Source organism: Rhinatrema bivittatum, chromosome 1 (genome assembly GCF_901001135.1).
Source record: "Rhinatrema bivittatum chromosome 1, aRhiBiv1.1, whole genome shotgun sequence".
In the NCBI taxonomy this organism is placed as follows: Eukaryota; Metazoa; Chordata; class Amphibia; order Gymnophiona; family Rhinatrematidae; genus Rhinatrema; species Rhinatrema bivittatum.
In genome coordinates this window covers 555,956,421-555,976,764 of record NC_042615.1, presented here as the reverse complement: position 1 = coordinate 555,976,764, position 20,344 = coordinate 555,956,421, and the positions used below count along the sequence as shown (strand labels likewise).

Here is a 20,344-nt window from a genome sequence, read left to right as displayed (position 1 = left end):
CTTCACCTTCCAAGGAGAGAGAGTGCAGTGCCAGAGCAGTCAGTGGTAAGTCAGGGGTGGGGTAATAATTCTGCACTGGACACAAAGAAAGCTGGTCCCAGCACTGGGTTTCTCTCCATCTATTTCAGATGTTTCAGTTTAGACAAAGCGGCAGTAGGAAAAAGTTAAGTCCCTTACTCAAGGCACCGAGAAGGAACTAGGAAAGAGTCAAAAGGCAGCATCTTCCCACCAAGGCTTAGAAATCTCTCACCCTTGAGGAAGGGGGGAAGGGGGTTCTGGTCAGGTCATGGGAGGCAGTGGTGAGTGGGATTTGGAATTTTCCAAATAATGGGAGTTTCTGGTTAATTGATCATTAGATAAACGGTGCTCTACTCTGCTAGTGAAGAGCTTTCACCAACTACATAACGTGCATGGATTCTGACTGGATATATTACTTAGCAGATTCACATACTATATGACCATAATAAAGTAGTGTGTCTGTCTCCCTAGGCTGTTCCTTCATGTTAGAATTAGTGTTTGGCACCATGGATCATTAAAATCACAACTTGCCTCTTTCCTAATATTGTAACGGCTATATTGATTGGAAACTACTTTAGTACGTTTGTAACTTGGTGTGTGAAAAAAAATCAAAAGCCTTTAGGGCACTTCTAAATTAGGTAATACTTATCTTTGCAGTTTCTGTGGTTGCTTAAGTCACAACAAAACAAATATGTTGGTGAGGGAGGGAAGGTATTTCTGAACTTGAAGAGCTGCTTATAATTTGAAACTGTAGCTTTGTTCTTTGCCAGTACTTAATTCTTATACCAAATCAACCAAACAACCCACACACTAATCAAATCTTATTATCATTGAATAAAATGTGTTTTAAATATTTTTTTGAAAACTTTTAATCACACCTCTGTGTCCCCTAAATGTAAAAAATGGAATGTTTTATAAAATATTATTAAATATTTATCGAGTGTTAGATGATGCTTCATATAATTTCCAGAACACCACGCCTTGGTGTCTAGCTCAATTTTTATAATATAATCATGAGCACCACCTTCCACCACTTTTATTTTTACAAAACATTTTTGATTTGTCCTTTTTTTTAATATTTGTCCTTTTTTATATTTTATGTTATGTATTATTAAAAATTGATATCCTAACCAACTTTCATATTCTATCTTGTTGTCAACTCAATCCATTTTAATAGTTTGAAAAAAATGGTTAGGAAAAACAATGTGAAACACTGTGTGTTGAAACAAGGAATTCAGGTTGCCAATCGTTTGAAAAACAGAAAGTTACTTAGCTTGCATTTGTGTTACACTCTAAGTCCATAAAATGGATCTTTTTCAGTGGCACTTGCCCCAACAAGGCCCAGTTTCGACGAATCTTCTTCAGGAGAGCCCACTCAAATTATATCCAAAATATTTGAATGAATGTAGCCTTTTCAAATCAGTAACGAGCTCATTTAAACGCTGCTCCCTCCATTTCCTTCTTCAAAAAGATGGCGAACCTAATCTCCCTTGTCAGCGGTTAGGTTAGGTTCACCATTTTTTGAAGAAGGAAATGGAGGGAGCAGCGTTTAAACGAGCTCGTTACTGATTTGAAAAGGCTACATTCATTCAAATATTTTGGATATAATTTGAGTGGGCTCTCCTGAAGAAGATTCGTCGAAACTGGGCCTTGTTGGGGCAAGTGCCACTGAAAAAGATCCGTTTTATGGACTTAGAGTGTAACACAAATGCAAGCTAAGTAACTTTCTGTTTTTCAAACGATTGGCAACCTGAATTCCTTGTTTCAACACACAGTGTTTCACATTGTTTTTCCTAACCATTTTTTTCAAACTATTAAAATGGATTGAGTTGACAACAAGATAGAATATGAAAGTTGGTTAGGATATCAATTTTTAATAATACATAACATAAAATATAAAAAAGGACAAATCAAAAATGTTTTGTAAAAATAAAAGTGGTGGAAGGTGGTGCTCATGATTATATTATAAAAATTGAGCTAGACACCAAGGCGTGGTGTTCTGGAAATTATATGAAGCACCATCTAACACTCGATAAATATTTAATAATATTTTATAAAACATTCCATTTTTTACATTTAGGGGACACTGAGGTGTGATTAAAAGTTTTCAAAAAAATATTTAAAACACATTTTATTCAATGATAATAAGATTTGATTAGTGTGTGGGTTGTTTGGTTGATTTGGTATATGGGTTACCCCCACATTTTGTGGATGGTTAGTGGTAGATTGTAAAGTACTTAATTCTTGGCAGCCATAGTTCAAAATTTGGTAAGTTGCTTAAAAAAAAATCAAAGGATTCAGGCATCCTTGGTTGGACACTGTTTATCTTATAATCATGGATTTAAACAACTATGCTTTTTTTGCAATAGATCATGTTGAAAAGCATCCGAGGAACAGAGATACAGATAAAATGTTGCTTCTGAGAGAACAGACCAATCACGGATATCAATGTGGCAAATTGCAGTTGTTTTTGAGTATTTAAGGTCAAAGCTGAAGTGGCTCATGGCCATCAGCCACTTTTGAAACAGAAGGTGTTTAGCTCAGTTAGGCTTTAAGTTTATATTGGTGCAATTTTTTGTGAGTATGTTCATTTGATATATTCAAGCTAAGTGTTGAGAAATTAATATACTGTTTTTTCATTTCATTGCCAGATGATTCTAACCTTCTTTTGAGAGAGGATTCACAGTGAGGACTATCTCCTGAGGCATCCCGCTTGAGTGAAATGCTTGTCGTCGGAAAGTTAGTACTTCAAGGACCATGACTGCATACATAGAACTATATGTATATCAATTGATTAGCCCCCTAGATTCATCAAAATTCTATAAAATTCTCATGAATAATGCTGTGATTAAAAAAAAGGGAGGTGGGAGAGAGAGAGAAAGAAAAAGAAACTCTTTATAAGCTGCTTGTATTAGTTATCTATTTATACTACTATAGAAGAGTCATCTAGTAACTCGAGGTGAGGTTTTGGTGGTAGTCTAGGGTTTGGGGGGTAGTTTTACATGCACAGTTAGATGTACGAACAGCACAGTTCACATCAGTAAAGATTTGATGTGATTTGGAATGAGGAAAGACACACAAAGATGAGGTTTCTACAAAGTTCTCTCACCCTAGCTTGATGCACTCTCTACCTCGAGGTTTTTTGACTAATGATTTTGCCATTGTCACCAACCCACAAGGCAGTTTGCCAAAGGAATGGAATCTGAAGTCTTTTTTCTCCTCATTTGAAGAGAAATAAGATCTATCAGACACTAAAATATGTCATCATTTTCTATTATTCTTTGATTTGAAGTATAGTGAGTATCACTATTTAAAATTATATTATTTGTGCATACTCAATCATTTTGAGTATTCTTTTTGATTGGTGCAACCATTTTGTGTGTGTTTGTTTAAACCTATATATAACCTTGAGCTAGAATATTATCTGAAAAATTTTATTAAGCAATAATCATACAATAATGACTTAATTTTCAAATGGGTTTTGTTCATAAAAGTAGCATATGTGCACGTAAGTTGCATGCCTGTGCATATATGCTATTTTATAAACCAGGAATATGCATGTATTTTCATTTTGTGCATACATTTTACTGGGAAAAATCTGGAGGTCCAGGGTTGTTGCTATTTTGTGAGAGGTATGCATATATATTGCCAAACTTATTCATAGAATTTTATACCTGCTAATTGACTTGCAAAAGTGAAATTGTTCTTGTCTGTTGTCTGCAGTTTTTTGTGGGAGGTCTGGGTAAACTGCTGGGGGTTCGGGGTGAAGGGCTAGTGGGTCTAGGTGAATTGGAGAAGGACTAAGTGAACTGGTAGACATAATAGTGAACTTGTGATTTCAAGTATGCATTCAAGATATTCAAAACAGTGTGCATGCACACAGATGAATTTTAAAAGGCTAGCACGTGTGAAAATATTTAGATACTTGCACATGTGTGCCGGTTGCAGAGGAACCCTCTTTATCCCTGATTCACCAGCTCCAAGCAGGTGGCATGTCCCTAGAATTCTCCCAGAATCCCTCATTAGGTCCCATTATGTACCTGTACCTGTCCTACTTCCTGACCTGCTTCTATGTCCACTCACCCAGAGAGACCAGCCCAGCAAATGAAAACACAAAATTGAAAATGAAAGTTTGCACTGCCTCGTGTAAATAGGCAGTAGCAAATGTGCATGCATGTATGTGCCTACACGCGCTACATCATAAGCGTGTATCCCCTATAAAATATATCATATGCACATGTGTGAAGCCCACCCCAACAGGCACCTTACATGCCCCTTTTGTGTGCATATATGTGTGTGTAATGCTATATACACAAATGCCGGCTTTATAAAATTGAGTTACAGTGACATAGTAAGATATTCAGGTGTACACTAGTTCTTAGAGGAATAGATAGGGATAAGCAGGAACAAGGAGGTCTACAAAGGAGGCTAGGAGAGTGCATTGTACTTACATATTGAGTTGGTCATTCTTGGAGAGTACCTTTTCAATGATATGATTTTAATAGCTGCATGAGTACCCAGATCAATATGGCTGAGGAGAAAAAGAGAGAGGAGGAGGAGAAAGAGAAGGTGCCCCTTACACTGAGTTTACAGTAAGAGGACACAGTTTCTGGATCTGTAAGAAAAGCAAGTCATGCGCAGGTTCAGGTCAAACAAGGAAACCATATAGTAACTATGACAGCTGTTAGAGCGAGACCTGAAACCTACCACCTAAAGGGGCCACACCTTACCAGTACACATCACAGTCACTATCACCCTGGCCTTTTTTGTTACCAGAATCTTCCAGACACGTCTAGGGGATCACATTTGGAATCAGTCAGTCTGCCACCTCTATGTGTTTAGAGTACACCCTAGCTGCCTTGCTCAGGAAGACACAACAATTTCTATCCTTCCCTAGCAGAAGACAGCATCAGCACCAAATAATTTTATCAAATTGCACTTTTCCCCTCTGTCTTGGGAGCTATTGCTTGCACTCACATCCCTATAAGGGCACCAGGGGGAGACGAAGCCACCTACCACAACCACAAGGGCTTCCATTCTCATAGATAAAAGTGAATGATGGATATGACTAGACTGCTTTAGTGTCTGTAGCCTATAATAGAAAGCCTGCATTTGTAGAGGCCAAGAAAGCTTGACTATGCTATGCTCACCTTGCTGCTGCTGAGGTTCCATGGTGTCTAGGTGGCCAACTCCTCCCATAGGAGCTTTGGAAAGCGTACTGAGCACCAGCTGCTTGAATGGCGCCAAAGTCATTTGGTTGGTCGGTTCCTCAGCAACCATCCTGGCCTGCTTCCTTAACACCAACTGCCTCAGATCCCACCACTTATGCATTAGTTCACCAATGCTATGGTTGTGGTGGTATAAGCTATTAATAGCATGATGGATCCTCTTCCAAACCTGCTCCTTCCTGTAGGTTCCTACTTTCTTGGACTGGAGTCAGTACATAACATGGTCTACCACTATATCCACCTCACAAGTTAAGAAGTTGGGTTTCCTGCTCAGTGCTCCACGTTCCTGAGACTTGGTGCAAGTAGGACAAGAAATGGGCAAACTATCCTTTTTCAGGCTGGGTAATTTGCTTGAGTAGATGCACAGATTACATATGCATGTGGTGTTAATGGGCACAAACAAGCATTGTGCACATATCTAATTAAAATCCATTAGCAACATGTGCATGCTCATTGATTTGTGGGCGTATCATTTAAAATACCTAAACATACACACATCACTTAGGCAGATGGTTTCTAAGTGGTATTCTCAACCCACTCATCATGACACATCTAGGGTCAAGTGTTAATGATATCCACAATGATATGCTGGAGGATCATTAAACAATTACGGGGAGGCTGTTCCAGTTTAAGCATAATCTTTGTGGATAACATGAACATCCTACTGCCTTGGAGTGTGGAGGAGTGGGTTGAATATCACAGATGCATACTTCGGATGATATCCTCTGTGACCTTGTAATACAGATCCAGCATTCTCCCTAAGGCTTGCTATGTGGGTAATACCTGGAATGTATGCAGCTGCTATTGGCCCAGAACAAGGTAGTTCAGGGAACTGAAGATACAATACAATGAATGGATGAATAACATAACATAAGAGGTCTGGAAGATTAAGCCTAGGGAAATTGTCTATTTTCTCCATCTGCTCATGGGCAATAATATAGGAAGTCTGTATTGCCTACTTATTTCAATGTGTTCTTGATCTCTAAAAGTATCCATGACAGATTTTAAATTTCACCCATGTCTTTTCTTCATCCCTCCTATCCCTTACTGATGTCAAATCAGTGTCAATGTGAACTAGCTTGGGAAAATCCCACACCTCCTGAACCTCCAGTTGCTATATTACCTCTGTTAAATCTCTTTAATCACATCACTATTCTAGTCTATTCCATGTTCAACGCATGGAAAAGGTTAAGGGAGCCAGCATTGTATATCAGCAAGGAGTGAGTGATTGATCTCTGCTGGGAGCTCTCTGAAGCCCTATGAAGCGTATGATGTAAGAGAGCTACTCTTTTGTTTGCTCATTAAAGGGATTTTCAATGGCTAGAGATTATCAGCATGGAGATAGGACAGCATGCTGAAAGTTAAGCATGTGAGAGCTCTTTTTTTTTTTTGGCAGGTAGCTATTGTATCTCTGTGTAAGTGTCATATTGCATGTATGTTCTGTGACATCGGAAATCCATGGGATAAAAAAGAAATTTTTGTTTATAAGTTTATACCGTAACAATTTCTTCATACTCTGTATGTAGTGGATGAGCACTGAAAGCTAAAGGACTACTGCAGACTGGGAATGCAGGATCACAGTGGAAAATAGTAGATGGCTGATGGTGACTATGGGGGTTCTCTCACTCCAACCTCCTCCTCATCTTTGCTCTGGTGATGCACAACAAACATCCCTAACCCACACCTTAATTACAATGTGTTTCTGCTTACTCTCTTCCCCCTTCACCCTGTGGTGATAAGATCCCTATGTGTAATCCCCCTATCCTTGCAGTGTCTGCAGTAATTCTTCTCCCAGCCATACAACTCTGTACATCTATTGCAATAAATATTTTTGGAGGAACTACACAGCGTGGCTTTCTGGCAGTTTTTTTTTTATAGGAACCAAGGAAATGGAGTAGAGCCAGCAGTGTACACAAGTTCTACCTCTCCACTAGAAATTGAGCTGGGGGTGTCAACCTGTTACAGTTTTTATCCCCAGAGAAGGCACAGCAGAGTTGAGAGTGTTGGAGTTGCTTACCCAGAGATAGGATAGCCACCTGCCCCATATTTGGGGGTAATGTGTAATCCTAATTGAGAAGGACATAAAGTCTAATGGCTAAGACTGAAGAGCACATAAGGTGATTGCTTATTTGTCCCACTACCTCTGGCACTACTAGGTGTGTCAGCTTCCTGGTCAAGTTGATGCTTAGCATACTAGCTTACCACACTCCAGCCTACCACATCTGGTGACCATACTAGTGTAGGAGAAAGGTGCCAGACAGAAAATGAGGGGATGTCAGGGGTAGCAGGACTGCATTAAAGACAATGGTGGACATAGGTAGAATACTGGTGATGAGTGATATTATTCCCAGAGATGAAAGAGCAGTATGCCAGTCCATTTTGTAGGTGCCTTCGGTAACTTGCCTGTGTTGTCTATGGCCACATCTAGCCCAGGGGGAAGTGAGCGAAGGGATTGGAGGGAAGTTGAGTGAGATTGGAAAGAATTAAACTCTGGAATTTATTGCCAGAGGATGTGGTTAGTGCAGTTAGTATAGCTGTGTTTAAAAAAGGATTGGATAAGTTCTTTGAGGAGAAGTCCATTACCTGCTATTAAGTTCACTTAGAGAATAGCCACTGCCATTAGCAACAGTAACATGGAATAGACTTAGTTTTTGGGTACTTGCCAGGTTCTTATGGCCTGGATTGGCCATTGTTGGAAGCAGGATGCTGGGCTTAATGGACCCTTGGTCTGACCCAGTATGGCATATTCTTATGTTCTTATGTAGAAGACATGTGAGTTAATGTCGGTGGGGGTGGAGGGGCAAAGGAGTGAAAGAAGAGAAAAAAGAAAGTGAGGAGGGTGCATGGTGGGGTGGGGGGGGGAGGAGTAAGTCAAGAAAGCATTCCCTGACTTCCTCCCCCCTGGCTGTACTTTGGAATAGCTGTCTGTGGACAGCTGATGGTGCATACCAGTCTGTTCCCTACCCAAGGAAAAGGATAGAATGCAGATTTTGGCTAGAAGAGGAGAGCTATGTGTCAGACTTAGTGGCCAAGAAGCATAAGGAGGAGAGTAGCTATAGAGAGGGAAATATTGACCTTCGGGGTGGGAAAACTCAAAGACCAATAGAGATAGGGATGAAATTTAGGGACTCTAGTACTATTGGGAGGAGATATGGATCCCTGGAGATTTCAGAAAGAGGGGTTGAGGAGGCTTGCCATGGAGAACAAGGATCACCAGAACAGAAAGGAGGAGGGAGGCTAGAGAGGGAGCACCATTCTGTCTACCCTCTTTCTTACCTCATTCATTCTCCATTCACAGCCTCTAACAACTCACAGTTAGCCTTAGCCCTCCTGTGCTTATTGAGCTCTGGTAGAAGAAGGGCTGAGAGTTGAGCACTGCAGGAAGCTGGAGTTGAAGGATTACTGGGATATATAAGAAAAGGAAAGTTTTTGCATCTATGTGTATGAGTTTGTGCATTTAGGAGAGTGTTCATACCCAGTCCTGTCCTCTTTCTCTCACATAGATCACACCTGGGCCACTATCTCATCTTCGTTCTTTCCCTTCCCTCTTCCCTGTCCTCTCGCCAGCTTTATAGTTCCACTTCCTTATGGTCTACAAATTAAGCCCACAACTCATTTTCTTCTCTCCTTGTTTAGCCATTCAAATACAGGTCTCCCCAGCAAGTCATTTCCCTCTGCTTAGGGACACAGAAACCTACTGGTATACTTGGAGTCTTCATCGGTCTCCTTGGACATGGATATGCTGCCTGATATTGTACTGCAAGATCTTCCCTTGTCCTCCTTTGGTGTGGAATGAAAGGATCAACAGCAAATGCTGTGTGCATTCTTCTCTGCCTACCCACCACACCCAACCCTCTCAGCTGCCCTCCTTCTTTCCCTTTAAATAGTTAACTCAAAGACTGCCCCACTGCTCTTATTCAGGTACCACCTGCCTGAAGTCCCTGGCCAAAGGTTGGGGATCTGCCCTTCCAGTCCACTCACTGATTGGCAGGGTTTCTATCCCGGGTTCTTTGGGGATTGCAGAAACTTCTCATTATCAAAAGCCTATGAGCTCCCCCTGGGCATTGCTTGGGAAGAGGACACGGTAGCCCTCTCCCTGGGGAGAACAGGATAGGGAAGACCCACCCTACTGTGACCTTCCTAGGAAGCAGAGGAATGGTGGGAAGCCCCTGAGGTGTCTTCTCATTTTTCTGACATTTTTGGGAAAGACAATTTGGTTAGAAGCTCTGGAAGTAAGAATCTGGATGCCCTTTCTTCCTGCCTTGACAGAGGAACATTGTCAGCTGTGTGTCCAGAGGATCCCTTGCCAACTTAGGATAAGAGAGAGAGAGATAGCCAGATACTTTGGAAAACTGTCAGTAAGATCAATAGTTATTTACACCTGAATACTCCCACTTGCAGGCCTAGGCACAAAGGTATGTTCAGCATGCACTTCAACAAACAATTATTTTTTTAGGGTAAAACTTAAAACCAATGCAGCAAGAAGGTTTGCATGCAGAAAATGAGTGTTTCCAAATGGGAGTAGAGCTTAGCACCCTCACAGGGAAATCCCATGTCAATGTGGATGTTAAGCATTACTCCCTGATGCAAAGAGGCCGCATCTGAAGAGCGTGCCTTATTTTGAGCTGGAAAGTTAACCACTAGTTACATCTGGAGTTGAGTTTATTGCACTATTATAAAAAGAGTCAAAAAGATAACACAAAGATTAAAAATAGTCTACCTCTTACCCAGATAATAACTAACTTTTCCAGGTAAGTAGCAGCAGCCACCACTTACTTACCCTAATAACCGGTCAGAGATGCCTCCACCCTCTTCCCTAGGAAAAATGGCATTTCACTTTGGTCAAACACATAGTTTACATTTTCTTACCATTTATATACTCCAGATGCATTAGCATATCAGCTTACTGCATCAGGAATTAACCCAAAAGAATAATATTGGTGTTACACTGAAAACCTGCACTCATTTTATTAGCACCAAGATGATTGCATCAGTCTGTCAAAGTCTTCACCCCTGGGAAAGTCAGAGGCATTGAGCCTCTCAGTGCAGAGTCACTCTTAGCATTGGAGCGGGGTTTCTGACCAGACAAGATCATCCCTGGCAACCAATTCATCAAGCCCTACAAAATAAAGGACACACACAAAGTTGCAAATATAAAACACTTTTATCAAAATTTAAAAGAAAACATATACTTTAATTTGAAACATTAAATAAAATAGGACAGGGGTGGGAAGGAACAACTAGGGACCAAAACTATTTACAAGAACAGAAAAGGGGGCCAGGGACAGCAGATTTAGGGGTCTGGCTGGAACACACCCAGGTGCCAAACTAAGGCCATCAATACCAGGCTCTGGCACCACAGCTTGGCACGTGGATACAACAGCCAGAACCCCCAAGGGCTGCTCGTATCACCCTCTTCTCTTCTACCGTCATCTGTATGACCTCAGCAAACTGTTGCAGAGAAAGAAGCTCATTGCCTGGAGTTTGTGCTCCTGAAGGTGAACCTGGTTCTACAGCCAGGCTGGCAAGAGAGGTCGAGGGTGATGCTGGCCTCCCTCGGCCAGCAAATTCTGGCCAGTCTGTGTCTCCGCATCCCTACTGCCTCGGTACAAAAGGGGAGCAGGCCCTATTGGGATGGGGAAAGAGTGCTGTGGCCCAGGGTGCACCTCTTGGAGGTGGGAGACCGCCACCACTGCTTCTTCTCCTCCTGATGTCGGCAGCTCCTCCCCAGCAGTGGCAGCTGCATCGTTGGGGTCTGGGGCTGGGTCATCTGCTCCTGGTCCTTCTCCTCTGGGGATGAGTTGTCATCTGTGATGAGAACAGCAATAGTGTGTCATGCATTTCCGTTTGGTTGGAGGGTATTGCTCTAGCTGGGAAGGTGAGGGTGAAGTGAAAAGCCAATAGATAAGAGGCTACGACATCATATATGTGGTGCCTAACTGACAGAAAAATCCTTTGACATTCATAATACCTGTTGTTTGATGCTGCCTCGCTTGTGCAATGGCTTTGTGTTTGACTCTGTAGTGGTCTATATAACAAGTTATCTAGGGCCATGAGGCTGTACATACCAATTATGGTGGGTAGAGCCCATATAATTTGCATGCAAAGAAATGTTAGAGTGCATGTGAAGAAATTGAAGGCTTCCCAGTTAGGCCAGAGGGAATCTTTCAATGAAAACTTCATGACAGCATTCCCTGTGACCCTGGGAGCTTTCTCGCTATAAGTGTGTGTGAATGAGGATTTTTGTAAGCTGAAAGGAAATACAGGAAATACAGGGTCATGCAGAGCAGTAGGCTCACACATGTGTGCTGATAGAAACAGGACCTATACAGACCATGTGAATATGGCCTTGATGGCTAGAGAAAGAAATTCATAGAGACCTTCAGCTCTAGCCCGGCAAGCCTGCAGCCACTCCAGCCACCTCCTGTACATATTACTCCTTTTGTACCTGTACATATTACTCCTTTTGTACCTGTTTTCACCCACCCCGCCCCCTACCCTGTCTCGACCACCCCTACCCCTCTTTCCACAAGTTTGCTAGTTTTTGCTCTGTTTCTGAGCTTATGTTAAACACTGTTCCTTGTAAAGGCTTTGCCTATATATCCATTGTTGTAAGTTATCTGTAAACCGGCACGATGTGCAAACGGTTGCCGGTATATAAAATTAAACAAATAAATAAAAATAAATAAATATAGCCCCAACTACTAGGCCTTCTATAGGTCCTCAATCTATAGGAAGAAATAGGATGAAAAAGTTGAATGTACTATAACTGTTTCAGGGACGTCTATAATGGTATATAACAATCTATTAGGGGTGTGCATTCGTTTTGAACTTAAATGTAAAACACAACTTTTTTTTTTTTTAACTTAAAAAAGTGATGAGGTGTAAACGATCGGATTTCCAACTTATTCAACATAGCTATGTTGAATACGTTGGAAATCGCGATTGTTGATCTAAATAAAAATTTAAACCCCTCACCCTCCTTAATCCCCCCCCCAAGACTTACCAAAACTCCCCAAGCTGGCCAAAAGTTCCATGAGGGTCCGGGAGCGGACGCGCGGGGAATCACGTGACGTCCGCGTCACTCCGACGTGACGCCGACGTCACGTGGTCCATCGCGGTTCCGCTCCCGGACCCCTCGTTGGACCCAAACGGCACTTTTGGCCAGCTTGGGGGGGCCTCCTGACCCCCCCAAGCTGGCCAAAAGTGCCTTTTGGGCCCAACAAGGGGTCCGGGAGCGGACCCGAGGGGAATCACGTGACGCCGCGTCACTCCGACGTGACGCCAACCTCACATGCTCCTTGCAAAGGAGTTCAGAAATGGCGTCCTGACCCCGCTGGACCACCAGGGAGTTTTGGTAAGTCTTGGGGGGGGGGAGATTAAGGCGGGTGAGGGGTTTAAATTTTTATTTGCACATATGGACATAGACTCAACTTATGGAATTCTCCATATGTCCATATTGACCGCAAATGACCCCCCCTTTCGACTTATGGACTTATGAACTTAAACTTTTGGTCTGCACATCCCTACAATTTATCCTACTGCTGTCTGAAGTGAGAAGCATGGTTCATTATAAAGGCAAACATATTTACTCTGGTGCTATATTTTAGCCAATTCTGCCAGCCTAGAGCCCATCCATGCACTACATACCCATCCATAGAGCCCGCCCCATGCACGCCATACCCCATGTTGGTGGGAGGCTCTCCTATTAAAGGTCTGCTGTAGGTCCTCCCAGGCCTTTCTGCTGCAGGGGAAGTTTTGCCTCAAAGCAGTGTGGGGAAAGAGCCTTTTCTCATTAGCTACCCCCAGGGACATCAAACGAGCAACATCTCTGTTTTTAAATGTGGCTGCTGCACTTGTGGAGGCATATTCACATTGGCACACTCTGGAAGGCTATGAAGATCCGTCCTCATGGAAGCATGTGTGCATGTGCGTGTGCGCACCTTTGTACATACCTATGTGCACATACGTGTGCATAGGTACGCACTCAACTGGCTATGTCTACATATGTGCATTTTACAATGAGTGCACACATTTGCACACATATTGCCAAATGCCCTCCTTTGCGCGTGCATGCCCATGTACGAGTGTTCATTGGCGCAATCACACATATTTTAACGTTACTGTCATACTGTAAAAAATACCTCCGTGTTTAATTCTGGTTGCTTATTTGCACAGTGTTACAATTATTTTGCACATTGCTCTTTAACAGCAATCAAAGCAGTTAACCCAAATATTAATATATATAAGCAAACTGGAATTAATTTTCAAAGAAATACGCACATAAAAATAATCATATACACATGTAAGTAACTTGTACAAGCTTAATCACTATTTTGTAAATGAAAAATATGCATATACTTTACATTTCTTGCACACATATATGTGCATAAAAAGGAGCAGTCTAGGGATATTCCAGGACTAGGCCAACAGTTATGTGTATATAAGTTGCTATTTTAAATGACATTTATTCTTCTAATTTGTCAATTTACTCTTGTAATTTTATACCAGTTACTTATTTTGCGTAATTGATATCAGACTTGTTTAATGTGTAGTATTGGCTGAGTGGGAGATCTGGGTGAACTGGAGGATGTTCAGGCTGCAGATTCAGAGAATCACGATGAACTGGATAAATACTGTTGGGCGTCCCGGCCACATCTGCTCTGCGGCCGGCCCTGCTCACCTTGCTCTCCCATCCATGAGCTCCGGGCTCTCTTTCTCTGCAGCCGCAGCCAGTTCGTGGCATCCCCGGCTCCCCTGCTCTCAGTCTCCAGTACAGGCCTCCCAGCAGAGCTCCTGTCGGGGCTCCACGTCCTCGGCTCCACCCCTAGGCGCGCGCACGGCCAACCTGCAGCCCTTTAAAGGGGAAAGCGTGGGAAAACCCCGGGAGGCGTACGCTGATGACATCACAGAACCACCATATATAAGGCAGGGCTCAGACCCATGGTCCCTGCCTTGGCAATCAGGTCGTACAGTCCGGTGTTGTCTAGTTTGCCTGTTCCAGCGTCTCCTATTCCAGCGTCTCCTGTTCCTTCGTCTCTCCATTCCTGGTAGTACCCTTCGGACTGATCTCACGGTACTGACCTTTGCTTTCTCCTGACCTCGTCTGACTGCTGCCCGGATCTTGACCTCTTCTGTTCACTGACCACGTCTGATCGCTGCCTGGAACCTGATCTCTGCCTGTACACTAACTTTGTCTGACCACTGCCTAGAACTTGACCTCTGCCTGACCCATCTACTCCCGGATTGACTAAAGGTATTGAATATGCTTCGGCTGACCATTCTGGACTGATACTCTGGCCTTGATCCTCGCTATCCACTCGGACACTCTATTTTGGCCTCCTGTGACCTCTAAGCATTTTTGCCTGGACATTGACCGTGCACCCTTGTTCATGGTGGGCACGCCCCTGCGAGGCCCACCTAAGTCCAAGCAGCCAGGGTAACCAAGGGCTCAACCTGAGGGAACCCCGGGTTGGTATTGGCGAAGCTCCAGCAAGCCTCTATCTCCTCCTGTGCTCCGCCTCCTGGTGGCAGGCGCTCTCTGGGTCTGACCGGAGGGCTGTGCCAATCCTGCACCAGGCCAAGAGTCCATCTCCAGCACAACAAATACTAGGCAAACTGGTGGACTAGCAAACTTGTTTATTTCAATTACACACTGTTTTAAAATATGTCTACTAGGTGCATAAATTGGATTTTTGAAAATAAGTGCTACTTTATTTTCTTGCATAAAATATATGCATATATGTATTTTTAAAGTAGGTAGAAAAAGTATGTATGTTCAATACATTGAAATACTTGCTTTCAATACATTGCATCATGAATAGTTGTTTGAACGTTGTCTCCAAACAAACATTTCATAGCAATAAAAATAAAAATAAAAAGTAAAAAAATACAACAGATAAAAACATGCAAGCTTATAAAAGCCTAGTCAATCATAAACAATAATAAACATCAATAAAATAAATCAACAAATAGTAAGTCAAAACATAAAAATTAAACAAAACATAATTCATGATCAGGCAAAAATTGGACATTCATTTATTTAAAAATAAATATTGGCCTCATTATCACCAACTCCAGGCAGATTACAAATTTATAATCATAATGCAGATAACAATAAAGCAAAGTAACATGAGATAGTTTAAAATAAACAAAACAATAAGAGCTCTCCACCTCCTGCTACAAAAATCAAGGAGCTTAAATCACGACTATACATAACCCAAGGCAAATAAATAACTAAAAACAATACATAAAATCAACTTCAACAATTACAGCCAGCTGTAATGACAACCAAGTATGTCACAAATGTATGTCTTATGAGCTAACTAAATGCCTGGTTGAAAAGACAAGCCTCCTCTTTAGAATAGTTGGCCTAAATACACATTTGGAATACTTGGCCTCAGTGCAAATATGAGTAGGCCTGTGCCCAGAGCCCAAAAGTAACCGTGTGCCACACGTGGCCGCCCGATCAAGTCTGACCCGTTGTGTGGATTACCTTCATTCTGCCACTTGGCGCGACGGTGGCAAAGCCGGCCAGGGGGGATAGGAGGAGCAGTCACAGGAGGATGACATTGCATTTCCCTTTAAAAGGTGATGACCTAGGCGCATTCAGCCTCTTCCTTCATGACCAGCATACCCACCCACCCCCTTTACCTTGTACAGGAAATTGCTGGTCAATTAATGTTAGAAGTTTTGTTTGTTGGTCAATTTTATAGCTATTAGAACATTTGGTTAATCTGTATTTCATAGCTTGTATATGAGATAGATAGCACCCAATGGTAGCCAGCATGGCATGTTTACTGTTGAGATATGCAAATGGGGGCAGATAGTAGCATATGTTAGCTAGTCACACAATGGTGAAATGTGCAATTGTAGGGTTGTCACAGCGAAATGGGGAGGTGGTTACCCAGGCTGGTAGGGGCATTATGGACGTGGTGCAGGCAGGCATCACGGTCCAGGTCAGCAGTGGACTGGTGCCATGGGCAGCGCAGGGCAGGGTGTTTCGTATGCCGGAGGTTGATGGACCCCCTTGCTTGGGGTCGAGACAGGGGGCCCGAGTTTGATGCTGCTTGCTTTGTTATTAAGGTAGGCGGCAGAGATGGTGGTATAGCCTGGTCTTGTTTGCTGCCTTGCTTGGTTATTGCGCCGGATGGTGGAGGTGGTGGAGACTGATCTTGGCAACTGCCCTATCGGTCCGGGTACTAGTTTGTCTAGGGGTATATGTATATTGTATATATACATATTGTTATTAAAGCTACGACCCTTTTTATCCGAGATCTTTGTTCATCTTTATTCCATTTCAATAAGAATGTAGGCATGTATGGCCACAGGTCAAATAGTTGTGATCGGGATGGTTGGAGTAGGGGAGTTGGAGGGACAAAGTCAGGGACGACACTACAGTCGCGGCTGCAGGAGTTATGTTTGGTAAAGTATTCAACGATAATGGACCCTTGTAAGCAAAGGAGTAGCATCTAATCCTTGAGTGTACCACAAGAAGATCATTTTTTAGATGAATTTTAAAAGCCCAGCATGTACATCAATTAGGGGATGTGTGAACAAGTTGGGCTTGTGTGTGCTCACCATATTGTAAAAGCCACCCAGATATGTACATACATCCTTCAGCATACCCATTTTGCTCTGATTCATAAAGGGGTCTGGGCGGAATCTGGTTAGGGTGTGAGTGCTCCGGGGCAGGACTGAGAGATGTACATGAAAGTACTTATGCACCTGAGTGCACACAGGTCTACTGCCTTGTAAGTTTACTTCTGCTATGGAGTTTTAAGGGTTTTTAAGGTTCTGGGCTAACTGGGGGGAGTAAAGGTTATTAAACTAGGGGGGTTTGGAGGACATAGCTCTTCACTGGGCAAACTGGTGGAAGAACTGGTGAAACTGGCAATGACATGGGTGCGCGCCCCTTTTTAAATCCCTGACTTGCACGGTAGAAGCAGGATTTGTGCACCCATGTCAACATCCACTTAAAGTTTGGTGCACATGTGCATAAGGCCAGGCTATTTTATAACATGCATGCATATACACACACAAGTTATAAAATGGCCCTATCCCTGGGCGCACACTGATACACACGTGCCAAAATAAGCCCGTGCGCTAATTTGAAAGTTACTGTCCCTTGAAAGACCATAATGCCCTCAGTGGATGATGGTAAGCTATTAGGTTAAACCAGTTTGCAGCTGGCCCCTATGAAGTGTTTTAAAAACAAGACATACAATTGTATACCTAAAACAAGCTAGAGACAACAGCCAATGTAGTTTTTCCAGTGCAAAGTGAACATAATCATATTTCTTTAACTCTATAATAAATCATGCAGCAGTATTTTATAAGACCAGAAGACTTTGGTCAGTATACCCGAAGTCCCTTGATAGAAAATGTTATAAACAATACATTTGCAATAACAGTAAGGCACGAACAAGAGCTCTAAATTCATGTTATTCCAAGAATGGCTTCAATTGGCATACAAAACAAATGTTAAAGAAAGAAGATGGTACCACAGCTAAAATCTTGAGACATAGTAAACTTAAGCATAAATCTTAACAGACAAGGGTAACACCATCTCTCTCACTGGGATATCATCTCTTGCTATGTGAAGAGGAGTGTTCAAAGGTATATTCCACCTATTAATCTAGTGCACCTCTGATTTGTCATGGTTAACATTCAATTTATGAAACAACGACCACTAAGCAATCAAATCAAGGCAGTTATTAAAATTTCCCAAATTCTCCATGTCCCCAATTACATCATAGTCTACCATGAGAATGTAATCTGCACACAATAAACAGCCGTATCCTGAGCTTTGAATTAAAGTAGCAAAAGAAGCCAAAAACAGATTGAACAAAAGTGAAGCAAGAATTAGATTCTTGTGGGACCCCTACAAACTAACGGCCTAGAGAAAGATAATTCAGCAGTCCAATTACCTTAATATGAAAGATTTGTCACAAAAGATTTAAACCAGACCAGTACTGAAGCTTTGAAATGAAGTTTGGCAAGCCATGTTAAGGGTAACTGATGATCAACTAGATGAATTGCAACACTCATGTCTATCAAAATGATTAAGACATCTTTGCCATCATCTCTGCTTTATGAGAAGAAACTTTACTACCTGGTTTGCATCCTACTTTAGATGGCTATACTGTAATTCTACCAGTTTCTGGATTCTTTTAACTATGTTTCATTACAAGAACTTAATACTATTTTATATAAATTAAAGGAGCCCCCATCCCCTATTAAAGGGGGAGGCCACGACCTTGGGTGTGCTCCACCTTCAAGGGGAGATGGGGAAAAGCTAGTTCAACTCCCCCACCCACCAACCTTTTCTTTCATTGTTTTTTTTTGAGGCAAGGTCATGTTATTGCAGCTCCCTTTCCTTCCCCTTTCTGTGGCCTACATTGGCTCCTGATTCAGCCTGCTCTGCCAACCAGATTAGGGGCAAGACTGAGTGAGCCTCACAGCTTGGTGGTGCACTGTCCTCAGAGGTGAGGTTCTCCTTGCTTGGTTTTTTTTGCAGCCTGGGAATATGCTTCACTAGTTGGCCTGACATGTTTCACATCGGCAAGCCCTTCATAGCCTCAGATGCCTGGATGGTGCAACCGGGGTAGCTCTTCAGAGAGCTTGTGCAGGCAGTTGTCCCTCCTCTCCCTTCATATTGAGTGAAGTGTTTCTTCTTACGGTGGTTTTCCTTGCATCGATTTTGGGTAAGATTCATCCTTCCCTCTGGCAGATCTCTTTCTCCCGTTCCCCAGTAAAGGCCTTCTGCCTCTAGTCGCTTCTGGTATATGGGGCTGGGCCAGATGTCTGACCTTATTGTAGGCTATTGCTGAGACAGGCCATCTGTTTGGGGCCTTCAGCCCCACACCCCCATTTAATTCAGCTCTCCCCCGGCATACAAGCAGGACTCACCGCCCAGCGAAATGGGTGCCCCAGGTCATTATTCAAGGCCTCCATGTCACCTGCATTTCCTCCTTCCAGTGGTTAAGGCGCTGTCTTAGCATGGGGGTGTGCTATGCCAGAGAGCATCTTTGGTTTCTTGGAGAACATTTTTTTCAATGGTGACTTCAAGGAGCATTTCCTGTGGTCTCACACCAGCAATTGCTGGACCCTGGGCTGCCTGAGGGGTATTTTTTCATGGCCTGCACTGTTCAATTCAGACTCTGTATAATGACTGTCCAATGCACTTTGGGTTGAGATGGAAAGGGCCTCTTCTTCAACCTACCTTGGGAGCACCTGTTAAAATAAAAGAGCATCACTGTTCTGCTGTATGTACATCCCAGGAGCGGGTGTGTCTGTGGTGGAGCAGGGTCAGCTCTTTGGCAGAAAAAATGAGTGTGTATGCCAGCATTGCCAACACTGTTGCTAAGAGGATTTTGTAGGGCAATGAGATGTCTCTATCATGAGTCTTAGATGGAGTTTTGGGGACTGGTGCATACAGCTACATCAGTGAGTGGGCAGTGTGTGGTCTGGTACATGGTTCGGGGGGACAACTGGTAGCATGGCAGCCAGCTAGAGAGGGCAGGAATAGAACATCCATGTGAAAAGGATTGGGTCAGGGGACTGAGCAGTGATTGGTATGGTGCGGCAGCCATGTTAATCAGGTCCATATTTTTGATTTGGGCCTTCCAGATTTGGAAGTTGTAGGAGAGCCATATTATGCTATACAGACACTGCCCATTGGCTACTAAAACATAATAATAATAATAATAATAATAAAAAAACACGAGAAGGGATGAATTAGAAGAAATATGTCCTAGTAGCAGTGCTCATGGGATAATGGTTATTGCAACAATTGTGGTGCTTATTTCCCAAAGCCTATCATTTGGAGAGCCAAGGGCTGTCCCTTTTGCCTTCAGCTGTCTAAAATTAAAATGGAGCTGATCCATCTAAGGGAGCAATTGGCCATGATTCAATTAACCTCTCCTTCCTTGAAGCACCTATCCATCACCCATCTCCCACAGCGGTTGCGGAATCCCAGGAAAAAAAGTTTTACAATGGACTCAGGTAGAACTAGACATGTGACAATCAGGCATCCACCTTCCCCGTTTACAGCAACCTGTACCTCAACCCCCCACTCACACAGTGTTATCAGACAT

General features: G+C 42.8%; 1 long non-coding RNA gene across 1 annotated transcript in view; it reads right to left on the bottom strand.

Annotated features, from left to right (window-relative positions):
* Positions 1-10,478: 10,478 nt before the first annotated feature.
* LOC115081545 overlaps positions 10,479-20,344 on the bottom strand; it is a 34,913-nt gene continuing 25,047 nt past the window's right edge. Inside the window, exon 3 of the long non-coding RNA XR_003853827.1 lies at positions 10,479-11,054. This is a non-coding gene — a long non-coding RNA (uncharacterized LOC115081545). The remainder of the gene's footprint in view (positions 11,055-20,344) is intronic.